Consider the following 15462-nt stretch of genomic DNA (forward strand, 5'->3'; position numbering starts at 1 on the left):
TTGGTTATAATTGTCTTAAATGCATACTCAAATATCGCTGAACCTACAAACGCGTGAAAAAGCTATGTATATACGACGGTTGCCTATTATATTCTGTGCCCTTGCACCACTACGTGTGATGAGTTGTATTTCTTTCTTTATCGAAAAGTTTGGTATTTTTTAGCATAAACTTTCAAAAAACGTTTTCACTTACGAGCTCCTTTTTCAGTGAGTTGAAAAATGTATCTTGTCCAAAATATGAAAAAAGTTGTGAAAATTTTCATGCGATGATTTATTACGAATTTTGCTTTTTTGCTGTATTACTTGCCCGGACTTTTGGCGTTACAGCACCATACATAGCCACTGTGAAACGCTTGTACAAAGAGTTCCAATGTGGCAGTCGATTCATGAGTTATACATTTCGTGAATGCCATCCAAAAACGGTTATTGTGCCAGAAACAATCGATGCTGTGCATCAAGTGATAACGCCAGATGGTCGTGTGACATACCACGAGATAGAGGCATTCTTGGGCATTAGTGGGACCAGCATACATTGAATACTGCATGGACATTTGGTAATCAAAAAGATTTGCTTTCGTTGGATGCCGGATTTGACAATTTGACAACTGCCTAAAAAGGGATTCGTGTCGATTGGTGTAAGGAAATGTTGAAGAAACTCAGCCGCGGTGGTTCAAAGCGCGTCTATCACTTATTAACAGGTGACGAATCTTGGATCTATGCATAATAGCCGGAATCAAAATAGCAGTAATAGATGTTCCAAGCCGAGCTTAATCTAACTAAAGTTGTTCGCGGAAGAAACACCTCACAGCAAATGGTAGCTTGTTTTTTCAAAAAATCTGTTTACCAGAAGTTTTCGGAGAAGAATAACCAACCACTGAAGACGAATCATACTTTACCAACACAATGCGAGCTCTCATATCTTGGATTACACAAGATAGTTTGTGAGCACTCAAAAGATCGAATTAATGAGTTATTCGACTTACAGCCCTCATCTGGCACCAAATGATTTCTTTTTATTCCCAAACATAAAAAAAAGTGAGCAGCCTCTGAAGCCTTGGAAAATTGGTTGAAGCAGAAATATATTGACTATCAAGGAGAATATTTTGAAAAATAATAAAGTCATTTTCATTATAATTTTACTGTGTGTTCTTTATTTTCACTAAATTTATGAGGAGGTGAATCAGTGGGAAACAAAATTCTTAACAATTTAGTGTTTTATTATTGAATCAGACGAAAAAATAAATTTAAAAAATAAAGGTTGGCGCTTACAATCTTTCTTCAGTGTTTGGTCGAGCTCCTCCTTCTATATATGCGTCTTGTTACTACTTCACAAATGGAGGCATCTACAGTTTTAGGCCGACTCCGAATGGCAGATGGTTTTTCATGAGCAGCTTTTGTATGGTAGAAATAAACTTGGAGGTTTGCCATTGACTGCCGTGGAGCGACCGCTATGAGAAGAATCTTTTTCTATCAATTGGTGTTTCGTGCGCGGGGTTTCGCAACCGTTCAGCTACGGCAGCCACCTTATATCATGTTATGATATCATAACAGATAAGAGACAACAATTCTTTTACTCAGACGTTTTGGAAACTTATATTCCGTTTTTATCATAACTTGCATATTTAAATCAGTCAATCAGGTGGCAAAAAAAAATCTACATAAATACCTTTCATCTGGTACTCGTAATTTAAAAATTTACTAAACCACCCTGGAAACCCTACTAAAAAATGTGTATTTTTTTCCGTAATATAATAATTTTTAGCATGTAGCTTCACTTCTTCTTCTTATTCGCCATGTTAGTTATCTGCCAGAAATCATGCTTAGAATTTTTCAAGAGGTATTCATTAAAGGTGGTGGCACTAGGCAAACAACAATGTTTTGTACGTTTGATTGTCAAACAAATCATTGGCAAAATAGAAAATATAAAATGAATTCGCTTTGTTTCATTCTGGGTTGACAGCCACATGGACACGGCAGCGAAAGAAAAAAAGCAAATCAGCTGATTTAGCGATACCACCTTTAATAGATTCGCCTTGGTATTTTTTGTGTACCAATTTAAAAAAAAAACCAACTCTTTACTTAGAGAAACAGAGTAAAGCTAAATATATCAGCTCGAAAATTTTCAAAAAATTTTAAATATTTTTTTCATAAATTTTTTTTAAGAAAAACCGAGCTGCTGCTTCTTTGGAAGTTCTCCGTGGCTAGGAACAGCTGTGAGGATACGACAATGAAACATTTTAAATTTCCTGCTAATGGAGTGCAACTTAAAATAGACCACTGACCACTCTCCTCTTAAGAAAGTCTCCTACTTCACCATAGGGCGACGTTTGACATTCCTAGAGACAGTACAGTAAGATGAAAGGTTACCGAGAAATACTGGCTTGGTCGCGAACAATTACCAAGATTAGAGCTCTATAGGTTATTATAGCCTTCGTTTTACTGATATCTGACTATAACTCACAGACTACCGAACTTGAATAGTCTTCTAGTATACTTTGTTTGATTGTTGGCTATAAAGCCCACAAAATTTCGCGGTTTTAGCTGTCTAAATGATGCAGACATATATTTCAAAATCTTTTACCTGCACAATCATGTGTTCATCTTTCACAGGTATCTTGGAAAAAAAGGTCTGCACAGATTTTAAGACCTCAATTTTCTAGCACATAAGGTCATTAAGGAAAGATAACTGCCTGGACTTTTTAGCTGCATGTCAGTATACAACATAATTCCATTTCTCCAGTAGGGGATTGGCCTCTGTAGGCTCCAAGATGGAACCAGGAGTTTCTCATAGTCAAGCCGCGAGCAAAGCCCTGATGACGCCTTGGTACAGATCAAATCTCTTGAATGTACAGGTAACATTTCTCTGATATGGATTCCAGAGGGAAGGGCGAATCTAATCAATATATTAGAAGAAAAGCTGATTTGATTTTGATTTTGTTTGCATTTTTCAGCCCAACCATCAACAATGCGCTGAAAATAAATTAATTTTTGTCAAAGCGAATTCATTTGCATTTCATTTCCACCTTAGAAATAATCACCTTGCTTGAAAAGACAAAATCCGAAACAAAATACTTTAATTTATGCTATCGCCTTGGAAGCTACCTTTTAAAAATTATTCTACTCGTATTTTGTTTTTTACCTAAAGTCGGCCTTTAAAATAGTATTTCCATCATTAAATTTTGTGCAGTATCGAGGAAAATATGGAGCGTTCGCTCAAAAATTTCTTAAACAATTATTTGAATATATATAAATATGTATAGATATTTTTATTTCAGCATAAATCCAATTATAGGAAGAACATCAACTTAAATTCATAACTTTAAACTCTGAAATTTTCTAACACTTTTAAACGGTCGCAATTTTCTATTTGACCAATTGCTGACCAGTATGTGAAGTGATATCTGAACTTTTGCAGGCAACTGAGAAATTTGAAATCATTTTACACTCGACTAGATGGCTGTTATTTATTACCTTTTATTGTCCTTGCGAAAGCGCGAGTGCAGGACAGAAGGACACAAACAAAGTAAGTTAAATCTTAAATGAAGCATTATTGTCAATTCGCGCACACAAATACATACAGACATAACTACTTTTGTAAGCAAACATACATAATAACGCAAATAAAGACCAGCCTCATAATAAATAAACACTAATTTTCATATACGAGTTTACTTGTAGATAGATTTTTCAGTCACTTTAAATCTGCACTTTGTTATAAGAAAATATAAGAAAATTAGCTCTAAAACTGCTTACCTAGAAAAATTCTATAAAATCTGAAAATTCTATATTATAAAAAAGTTGAAAGTTTTAATGAAATTCTGAAAACTTTTGTACAAAGTTTGAAACTTTACGTTACATGATTTTTGTCGTAGTGTAAACTGTATTTTTATAAAAAAATCGTAATGTGTTTATAATTTTGGAACGGGGTGTATAAGACAAGAAATCGTATGGGGACGAATAAATGGTGATTAGAACAAGCAAATTAAATACATATTTAATATTAGGCTACTGCTCACTCCCACAAAAAGCATAATAGATCCAAAGCCTGCTGAGGTACCCTATATTTTAAGGGTTTTTAAAAATTTTAGCACATTCTGGGGTTTCTTGTTGCACAATTTATGTGGATGCACGGCAATACTACCAAGGAATGTGTTCTGAATTTTCAGTGTCGATTTTACAGTATCGGCAGATGTTGGTCTCAGAAAGGCCAATTTGTGTAAATGGCTATCGCAGGCTATAATGGCCTGTAAAAATCTTAAATCTACACCGTTGAGTGAAAGTAGTTTATCAAAAATTCATCTGTCCGGCGGCACGAATTGTTGCGCTTGTCGCTGACCGATAGAATAACGCCAGTGTTCAACGAATTTCTTCTCCTCCCACCCCCTGAGAAGTTCGTTAATACTTATATACCTATATAAATACATATATAATTGGCGCGTACACCCTTTTTGGGTGTTTGGCCGAGCTCCTCCTCCCATTTGTGGCGTGCGTCTTGGTGTTGTTCCAAAAATGGAGCGGCCTACAAATTCAAGCTGACTCCGAACGGGAGACAATCTTTATGTAGAGCTTTTTCATGGCAGAAATACAGTCGGAGGTTTGCCATTGCCAGTCTAGGCCAAGATCGTTAATGCAATTCGCAAAAAGGCTCAGGACCAATTAGAGGCATATTTGCCCCTTTTTTCGCTAGATGATCCGCTATTTGATTTTTTTCATGTCCAGGAACTCAACCCAATAAAACTGTGCTGTCGTTCCCTAACATGTTGAGAAGGTTCAGGTCGTCATATACCATGTTTCAGGGACTTCCAAAGCCGTCTGACTATCTGAAAATATGTAAATATGGGTTCCTCTTCTTTTTTTACGAAGACATTGCTTCGTACATATCTCAATAGCGTGTATTTCTGCTTGGCGAATTGTTGGGTAAAATCCAATCCAGTCCAATTTTGACTACTTTTTCCAATAAATCGGAATACTAAATCTAAATGAGCGCAATCAGCAAAATGCGACGCAAACGATGGTCGTTTGCCTTCAATTCGTGTACGAGCTGTTATAGGCACTTTAGCCCAGATCCTTACGTAAAATTTCCCCTGTAGTTGAAGGACAAAGGCCAACAAGTTGAAAACAACGATGAATCGACATTTCGGTGTCTTCTTTAACACTTCGCTCTATGAACTTCGCGAACAGATTTATTGTATTATTTTCAAAGTAAATTTCCACAATTTGAAAGCGTCGTTCTGAAATTGAATTGAAATTGAAAAAAAGGCGAACCAAGAAGCAGCGAGAGAATGGTAACTCGTAAAACACTCAAGCTAAAAAGCCCATTTTATTCCAATCTCTGGAAAGTAAAAGGTTAGATAGTCAGAGAAGAGAAAGAGACAGGATAGAATAGACACACAGAATTTGTGAGAGTTTTCCAGGTTCATTTGCAAATCTGAAAATATCCTCCAGTTTGAGAGAACAAATATTACTTATTTTCATGACATCGGAATCCAAAACTCGTAGCCTTGCTCTAGCAAAGGCAGGACATTCACAGAGAAAATGTTCAATGCTATCGGCCTCCTTCAAACAAGACAGCCGAGTCGGGTCCTCAATGCTTCCAATGGTGGGCATATGCTGACCCCAGGGATTGTATCCTGTAATAATACCGAGCAGCAACCGAATGTCTTTTCTACCAAGGTTTAGAAGAAAGTTACCAATTCTCTGTTCGGGCTTGTCTCAAAACACTTTGCATGCGCTCTAGACTGGACCATCGCTCTTTATGTGCGTAAATTGCATACATAATCGCTGATCTAAGGGGTTAAGGGTAGTCAGAATTTTCAAAAACTGGATTTTTGTTTGTTTTGTATTTTCTTAAACAATAATATCTTGAAACTATTGTGTGAAAATTTGAAGTTAATCCGACAAATACTTTTCGAGTTATTCAACATTTAAGGGGGGAGCCTGCTTTAGAGGCTTCAAAAAATCGAGTTTTCCGTGGATTGGAACGAAACTTTTTGGTTTTATAGTTATATATTTCAACAGCCTTCTGAATTTTTTCATTAAAATATATGTCATATTATGCCTGGTACAAGCATTTTGCCGAGGCGCCTCGAGTGTGCATGTGTCGTGCGGCGGGAAAGATGCAGGTCGCAATGTTCATCTGAAACCAAAAACCCAAAAAGTTCTTTTTTTTGGTATATTATAGCTTCTAGTTAAACCAAGAAAATTAAACGAAAAGTGAGAAATTCAACAATTTTTCGCTAATTATATTAGAAAAAAAAATCAGTTTTTTGGAAAAACAAATTCACTTCAGATTGTTTAAAAAGTGGGTTAATCATAACTGTCTTAAGGTTTTTTAGGTTCAACTAGAAGAGAATTTAATTCCGAATACAATCAATGTTATCTCGTTTCGATAGAACGTTTAACCATTTCCCTAGGAAAAATCGCAAAAATAAAAAACCGAGAAATCGCACTTCAAGCGATCCCGCCGCTCGTATACCTGCTCGACGCTTGCTCACAATTTCTTCTGTAACTCCGAAAATATTTTGAGTTTGCTTCTGAAATTTTGAGGGCATATTCTTGGACAGTTTGGGAAGACATTTATGCAAAAAAAACAAAATCGATTTTTTGAAGCCTCTAAAGCAGGCTCCCCCCTTAACAAAAGGCGCTCAAGCGCTTCGGAGCGGAATGCTACGTAGGCAACAGCAAATCAATATTTTGAAAGCTACCAAGATGGCCTAGAAATAGATGACACAGTGCAAGTAAGTAAATAATTGGTATAAGTCTACGTAAATCGATCGCAAAACTTTAAATGGTGATGACTTTGAGCTGGTGATAACTGTAATTTAAAAACCGCTAAGCAGATTTAAATAAAATGTATACTGCTTTTGAACATAAAAAACTCGTGCCTGATTGAAGGATTTTTTTTTTCAAAAATTTCGATTTTTTTTAAGAATTAATTTTCGGCCTTTTTCTGGAAAATCTAAAATATATTTTCTGAGGTCGCCATATTGTTAATTTTGAAAAAGAGCTTCGAAGCTCCGATCAGGCACAAGATTATCTATTAATAAAACTAATTTCTTTTGTCCGATTGATTTTAGATGAATCTCCCAGGACTGATCTGGAGTCCTTTTTGCGATGGATGTATGGAGGATGAGGTGGAATCATCTCAGCATCTTCTCCTTAGCTGCCCTGCTCTGGCGGGGCTAAGATCTAGGCATCTTGGCTCCTACTTCTTTGTCACGCCTGGTGATATAGTTGGCGCTGACATTAAAAATCTGATGAATTTCTCCAGCAGCATAAAGCGGTTGACGCAAACATAGTCATCGTTCGCAATCCGCACGCTCCTAACCATCCCAGCACCACCTCTCCCCGCCCTCTCCCTGTATCCTATCGGTCTTTCTCTCCCGCCTCACCCCTCCATAATGGCATCACAAAGGACGAATCCTTCTTCGTCCAAGTGTGCCCATTCCCTGGCAACCATATCAACCTAACCTAACCTAACCCAGGACTTGTGATGATTACCGCAAGGGACTTCTGGAGAAATGGGCTTCACACAAACAGCGATAACTTTTACAATTATTAAGTTTTTTTTGGAAATTTTGCTAAAGTCAAGTCGAAACATGATGTGTGAATGCTATGTTTCTATTTTTGTAAAATAGAGTAATTTACTAGCAAACAAAAATTTTTGAAAATCTGACTACCCCTAACCCCCTAATGAAGAACTGATTCCGATTATCGGCTCTGGTTACTTGAGAGGTAGTCGCTGATCCGCAGTTGGCCAATTCATCGGCAAACCTTACTGATCAGAAATGTCAACACAGTTTGGCATTCTCAGCTCTCAAACCCATGGTTATCGGTATCGATAGTTCTTATAAAGCAAAAAAAAAAAACTAGTCCGATATACATAAATCTTATAAAAAAACTGAATGAGTCTACGCATAATGAAAACTTTGATTCAACAATAAATTATCCCAATAATTTTTTGCCACGTCTAGTAAAGGGCAAGTAATCTCGGTGCATTCTACGCCGTTGCGTGCTGGCTTTAAAATTTTAATAACCGAGTAGTGCTTATTTTAAGCTTATAAGTTGATGAATTACGTTGATATGTTAACGCATCGCAGTTGATTCCACTTAGAGATACCGAACGCATGGACGTGCTCGCATTATGTGCACAAACGCACACAGCTACAAACTGACGAGCGAGTATACAAAAATTGTTTTAATTTACATTCGCATATTAAATAAATAAATAAATTCATAACTTTATAGCCGCACCAAATTACCAAATAAATGCGTAAATAAACAACGCGGCCAAAGAGAAGTGTCGATTGAAAGTGGCCAATTGAGCGAATGCCATTGTTTAAAAAAACTTGATTTAAAATTGAATAGAAACCGCCATCGACGTACGTACACACAGTCGTATGTAATTATTTTGTCAACTTTGCATATAAATTGAGTAACACAATTAAATGAGGGCTGACTGACTATGTGTGTTCCGGTGCAGTCGGGCACTAGCATCACCATTATTGCCGCCTTCGCTGCGTAACAGCCGCGGTGACCATCGACTCAGCTGCATGTCCAGACATTGTTTATAAACAAAACGGGCGAAGCGGCAACCGAAAAAAATGTTTATGTGTATTTTGCATTGAAATTGAAACCATAACAATAAAATTAATACTGCATGCAAATGACACACAAAAAAACAAGAACGCAAAACAGAAATGAGATGAAAAAGTTCATTCAAGAAGCGCACACATTCCCGCATACACAAATGCAAACACAGTTATTTACACAAGCTGTGTAGATACAACTTTAAAACTTTAAAAGTCAGTACTTACATATGCACGCATGTATGCCCGTATGTATGTGTGTTGCTATGAAAAATTGATGTGACAGAGTGATGACAAATATGCTGCCATACTCACAGAAACTCCTTTTGAGCCATAACCCAACAGCAACTTACTAATGCGTTCCGATAACAAGTATTCATACCCATACATTCACACATACATACATACGCATGCATGTGTGTGTGAGCATAAGTACATAGTATGCACATACAGGCCTCTGGTTAATCAACGTCAGTTCCGGATTCATCGATAATTACGGGTAAACACATTTGTATGTACGCCTGTATGTACTCGTACAACTGTGAGCTGATGTTAATGCAGCCACGCACAAGTATGTATCCCTTTGTATGTATGTTATGTATGCATGCAGGTCGGGACATACACTAGGTGTCAAAATTCTACCTCCTTCCTATTTTTAAATACTATTTTTCAATGAATTTCTAAAGGTAAATTTAGGACAAATTCAAATTCATCATCTTCGTTGTTAAGTGTCGTAGTGGACATCCTGACGACCAGAAATTCTTACCGCAATGCGACGCCAGCGATTCTAACGGTACTTACATATTTTCGGTAATAATGCTGAGGCAATAATTAAAGGCGATTTAAAATGTCTATTTTTCACCCTGTGTCAACCAACCATCTTTAGCTACTTAACCAGTTACAGTCTGTGTCAGAAAAAAGGAAACGCGATTATTTATGAAGTATTATATAAAAGCTATACATATATTTAAATTTTTTTTTCATGAAAGTACAGTGCACTCGCGGTAACTCGAATAGCCGCTAAGTCGAACGACGTGCTAACTCGAACACATTTTTTCCCCTATTGACTTCTTTGTAACTCGAACAATAAAAAAGCGCTATAACTCGAACAAAAAAACAAATTTATTTGTACACACATTCTTTTCAAACATGTACATTTTGTACATACATACATATGTAATAGTATATGTATATAAATTATATGTATACTAGTGTATTGTCCATATGAATATTTCGGCGTTAATATCCCGTTAGTTTTCTGGGAACAACATCTTGCATTGACCAAATTGCTTTTTTGTCATTTGTATTGTATCAGTGCACGTGAGTAATGGATCGTAAAAGGTTGAAGTGTTTAACATTAAAAGAGAGGGCTGAAGTCCTTAACAAAATTAAACGTGGACGTAGTGTTACTTCTCTAGCGAAGGAATATGGGGTAGCCAAGTCCACCATAAGTCTTATAAAAAAGAAAGATAAGACAATTTATGGCTTGCACTAACGCTACCGGCAACCATAAGCTTAAACTTCTCGTTATTGACAAAGCAAGAAATCCTCGTGTTTTCAAAAATTTTAACTGTCCGGTGGATTACAAAAATTCCAAATCAGCCTGGATGACTTCGGCGATTTTCAAAGACTGGTTTCATAATTCGTTCGTGCCGCAGGTAAAATCCAGATTCATTAAAACAATTTTTTTAACCAAGTTAAATGACTTTAATATTTAGGTAAGAAAATATTTGAAAGATGGGGGACTACCTGAGAAGGCTCTTCTTCTAATTGATAATGCCCCATCACATCCCAACGAAATCGAATTAAAGTCCGAGGATGGTTTAATTTTAACTATGTTTATGCCGCCGAATGTGACACCATTGATCCAGCCAATGGACCAAAATGTAATTCGTATAACGAAACTATACTACAGAAATTTTCTACTGGCTTCCATTTTCAACAATCGATCGAAAAATCGATATCGATGACTGTTTTTTTAACATAGCACACTCAATTGATAAGTCGAACAAATTCGATAAATCGAACAGCGCCTGTTTTAATTAGTTCGAGTTATCGCGAGTGCACTGTATGTACAAAATTACGTGTCGCAATTACTCAATAAGCCATGTAGTCTCCATCGTTGTCCATTATAGCCTGGCATCTTCTCGGCAAGCTTGAACCAGCTTTTCTGCGTAGCTCGTCGACAAAGAGGACCAGATTTTGCGAACTTGACGCACGAGTTGCTTTAAATCGTGGGCTATCTTTTCGACAAGAAGCGTTTTCATTATAATGGGATTATCGTCTGGGGACTGGGAAGGCCAGTCCATTACTGTGACACCATTCCCTTGATTAGTTGTTTCTCAATGTGTTTTTCTGAGAGCAGTGGTTTTGAAGATGTGGGACGGTAGGATATATTCGTCGCCTTCAGTCGTCGCTCGATGGTGTTCATACGTACATATATTCTGAGAATTTACATCTATTCTAGAACTGATCGTGCTTGGCGTAGTCACAAAGAAGAGTCCCGCTTACAAAGTTGGACGATCACTTCTCCTGCCTTTTTGTCGTCACTCGCTTCAAGCGGCTCTCGGAAGAGTCATCAACATTTTTGTACACCTTATACCGCTGATTCCACATCACAACAAACTTTTTTGATTTTTAAATCACTTTTGCAGCCGCCGTGTAAGACTTCGGCCCTTTCGAATGCGTGCATAAAAATACCGCCTCGAAACGCTTCGCGTATTTCTCACTCATTTTTGTTTGGAGAAAATTTGCGTGAAAATTTCGAACGACACTAACCTGAGTTAGCACTGGCGTCGCAGCCCTTGAGTGCGACTATTTCGCAGCAAAAAGCAGAGAGATATATATCTTAAACCGGTTCTTTTCTTCTGACACAGACTGTAACTGCGTCTGACGAGTATTTTTTGTCATGACGAGTATACTTGGGTACCATTGGGTATTTAAATTGTAATTGTTGTAAAAAATGAAACATATTCTCAAATTTTAAGATGTTTAGAATAATTTGAGATCAGGCCGGAATAATAAAAAAAAAGTATGAAAAATTTGTTATAAACTCATGCGTCCCCGCATATAACGGCAGAAACGACGTATTAGTTCGCATACCGAATAAGCGATTGTTTATATCAGTGATTTGTCGGTATTTGGTGATCAGCTATTATCGAGTGAGTACAAAGTGTACTAAAAAAGTGATTATCAGTGGTCATCTCACGTGGTGTCAGTGGTTCTTGTCAAGTGAGTGCACTGCAACGTTAGAATTTCTAGTGCATAAAATGTTATAAAAACCCGAAAATATTTGTAAATTACTATTTTTTTAGTTTTAATTTTTTTATGCTCAAAATGAGCAAATCCGATAACGATGAGACGTGATTTTGCCTACAATGAAAAGAACACGCTTACAAGCATTCTCATCGCCCTCTGAAAACATTACTGATGAAGAGAGCCAACCTGAAATTGTAACGGATTGCAGTATAACTTACTCTGAGAACAACACGGATAGTGAGATGGAAGATCTGGGTACAAATGCTTTGTGGAATATCAGAAGAGGAAATAGAAAGCCGTTTAAAGTTTCTGCGAAGCCTCATACCAATGAGGCTTAGAAATAAATGCAAGTTTTATATTGAACAATATTTAAATGATGAGCTTATTCGTATTATAGCAGAGCAAACGAATTTATACGCTGATCAATTTTTACAAAAAGCCACCCGAATCTAAAGCCGCGCTCAGGGTTGGTTAAATAGTATCCGACCAATGGCAATGAGATTAGATGCTTTATCGCGGTCTTGATCTTGCAAGACATCGTAAAAAAGCTAACATCACAAATTTACTTTTCAAAAAGGGAATGCACTACGGGTACGTCGCTTTTTCTTTCTTTTCCATGCGATCGCTTTTTATTATTCTGCAAATTTGTCCACCTCGAAAATAACCACTTTTATAAAATAAATATCTGTTTCATGCATTTTTTTAAGAGCGAAACTTACTCTGCGCTTGACGACTGTACTCGTCATCGTTCGATTTTTGCGGCACAAATTTGTGCGCACTTTGCAAATGGAGTGACACAGTTAACTGGTTAAAAAATCCATGATGCCCACTTGAAAAAGCTATTTTTTTATTTCATAAAAAGAAAAACTGAAGAAAACCAGCTAAAGTAAAACTACTCAAAAGCATAGAAATGAAAACTTTGCCTAAAATAGTTAGCTCAAAAGCCACCAATCGTGGGCGCTAGAGAGCGTTTATTCATGTCCAAAAAATAAAAGAAAAGATTGGAGAAAATCGTGCGCAATTTCATTGAAATCAAGCAAAGTGAATTTCGAGATCGGGCCATATCGGTACTTAACGGCGACCGCCGTAGCGGAATGGGTTGGTGCGTGACTACCATTCGGAATTCAGAGAGAACGTAGCTTCGAATCTAGGTGAAACACCAAAATGCGGTCGCCCCTCGGCAGGCAATGGCAAGCCTCCGAGTGTATTTCTGCTATGAAAAGGCTCCTCATAAAAAATATCTGCCGTTCGGAGTCGGCGTGAAACTGTAGGTCCCTCCATGTGTGGAACAACATCAAGATGCCCGCCACAAATAGGAGGAGGAGCTCGGTTAAACACCCAAAAAGAGTGTACGCGCCAATTATATATGGTATAATATATATATGTAGGTATATATTAACGAACTTCTCAGGAGGTGGGAGGAGAAGCATTGAAGGCATGACTCGATCAAGATCCATGTCAAACTCAAGCAGAACTTGGAAAAACATTCGAAGTCACTCAACAAGCCATTTCTAAACGTTTAAAAGCAGCCGGATACATTCACAAACAAGGAAATTGGGTGCCACACGAATTGGTGCCGAGAGACGTTGAGAGTCTGAAATGCTGCTTGATCGCCACAAAAAGAAATCGTATTGTCACTGGCGATAAAAAGAGGATTCATTACGACAATCCAAAGCGTAAAAGATCATTTGTGAAGCCAGGCCGTTTGAAGGTAATGCTCCGTATTTGGTAGGATCAGAAGGGTGTGCTGCACTATGAGCTGTTAAAATCAGGCCAGACGATCACGGGAGAGCTATACAGGCAACAATTGATACGTTTGAAGCAAGCAATAGCCGAAAAACGGCCAGAATGGGCGACCAGACATGAGAAATTAGTTTTTCGTCTTGACAATGCTCGGCCACATGTTGCAGTACCGGTCAAAAATTATTTGGAAAATGCCGGATGGGAAATTCTACCTCACCCGCCTTATAGCCCAGACATAGCTCCTTCTGATTACCACTTGTTTCGGTCGATGCAGAATCACCTTTCTGGAATACGGTTCACCAATGTTGAAGGTATTAAAAAATGGCTTGATGACTTTCTCGGCGCAAAAGATGAGAAGTTGTTTTGGGATGGAATCCATACAAAATTTTGAATAAAATATTTTTTCACTTTTATACTTAAATAAATAATAAATACGAAATTAATTAGTTGTACAGCCACTATATATATACTCTGCCGCTAGCTACTAAAACCGTGCAATTTTTTGAGACTTTTTTCAAAATTTTAAGTTTATTTATAAACGAGCGTAGACTCTTGGAGTTTGTCATTTAGCGTTTCTAATAAAACCTATTATTTAATTGTCAACTCCGGTAGTTAGGTAGGTGAAATGCTTAAAGAACCAGTCTGGTACTCCCCAAGTAGCACTAAAGCGCCAATTTGACACCATTTTGAGGCCTCCAACGGGCAAATATCTACAGCCAACTAAAGCTGTTGATGTACTGGAGAACGTTGAAAGAAACTTGTACTGGAGAACGTTCACACGACAGTCGGTTCTACGTTAGCGGAACGACCCGGATTTATATCCGGCCAAGGACTGTCACTTCAGTAGCATTCCCCATATATGGGGTATGGGGAATGATTATGCTGCTACAACAACAACAATAACATGTACTGGAGAAGAACAAAGAATAGATCTGCCAGTGGTCTTAATCGTCTAGCTGTCAAACCTGGACATTTACGGTGAAAGTGCGCAACTGTCTCCTTCTCTGAAAGGTCCCCACAGCTTCTGCATTGTGGATTCAATGATAATCCTAGCTTTTCTGATTGAGTGCCGATCGTTCAATTGCCGGTAAACTGGGCTACAAGTCTCGACATTGAATGGCGGGAAGTCTCCGGGACTTTCTGCGTCCTGCGTGCATTGTACTAGGGCCAAAGGGTTTTTGAAATGACACTCAAACAAATGGAGCTCCATCTGTTGTGCGCTTTTCTGAGAAAGTAAGTTTTTTTTACCACAGTCAAGGGGATTTCGATGACTGCGTAGAAGACATCTGAGACCAATTCAATCGAGCCTTTCGTGGCAAGCTCGTCCGCAATTTGATTTTCTTCTATGTTCCTATGTCATGACACCCAGATCAGAGAAATGATACCTGCGCTCACAAGAGATGTGATTTTTTATTTAATAAGTTGAAAGTCGTTGGTTAAAAAAAAACGTTAATTTTAAAAGCTTAAAAATTTCTTTTCATATTAATTTTTCAACTACCCACAAGGCGCATAGACTTATGACACTAAGTGTATGTATGTATGTATGATTTGGTGTATGTACTGCACGCCTACTTTGTATGCAAACATACTTAAATTGTGAAAAGCAAAATAATTCTCATTGCGACGTTTTATTCAAGACACTTGAAAAGGATACACATACATACATGCATATGTATATATGTGTGCACATATTACCACAATGCAGCTGATCCTCCAAAGTGTACGCCTGTGTAAATACAGGGTTTGTATGCGCATAAAAGCCACTGACATATTTGGCTGGTATGCAAAGCACGTACGTGGCCAATGAATACATACATATCTGTGTGTGTGAGTGCATATGTATGTATGCCTACATGTCACTATTGATTATGTT

This window comes from Anastrepha obliqua, chromosome 1, assembly GCF_027943255.1.
Source record: "Anastrepha obliqua isolate idAnaObli1 chromosome 1, idAnaObli1_1.0, whole genome shotgun sequence".
Lineage (NCBI taxonomy): Eukaryota > Metazoa > Arthropoda > Insecta > Diptera > Tephritidae > Anastrepha > Anastrepha obliqua.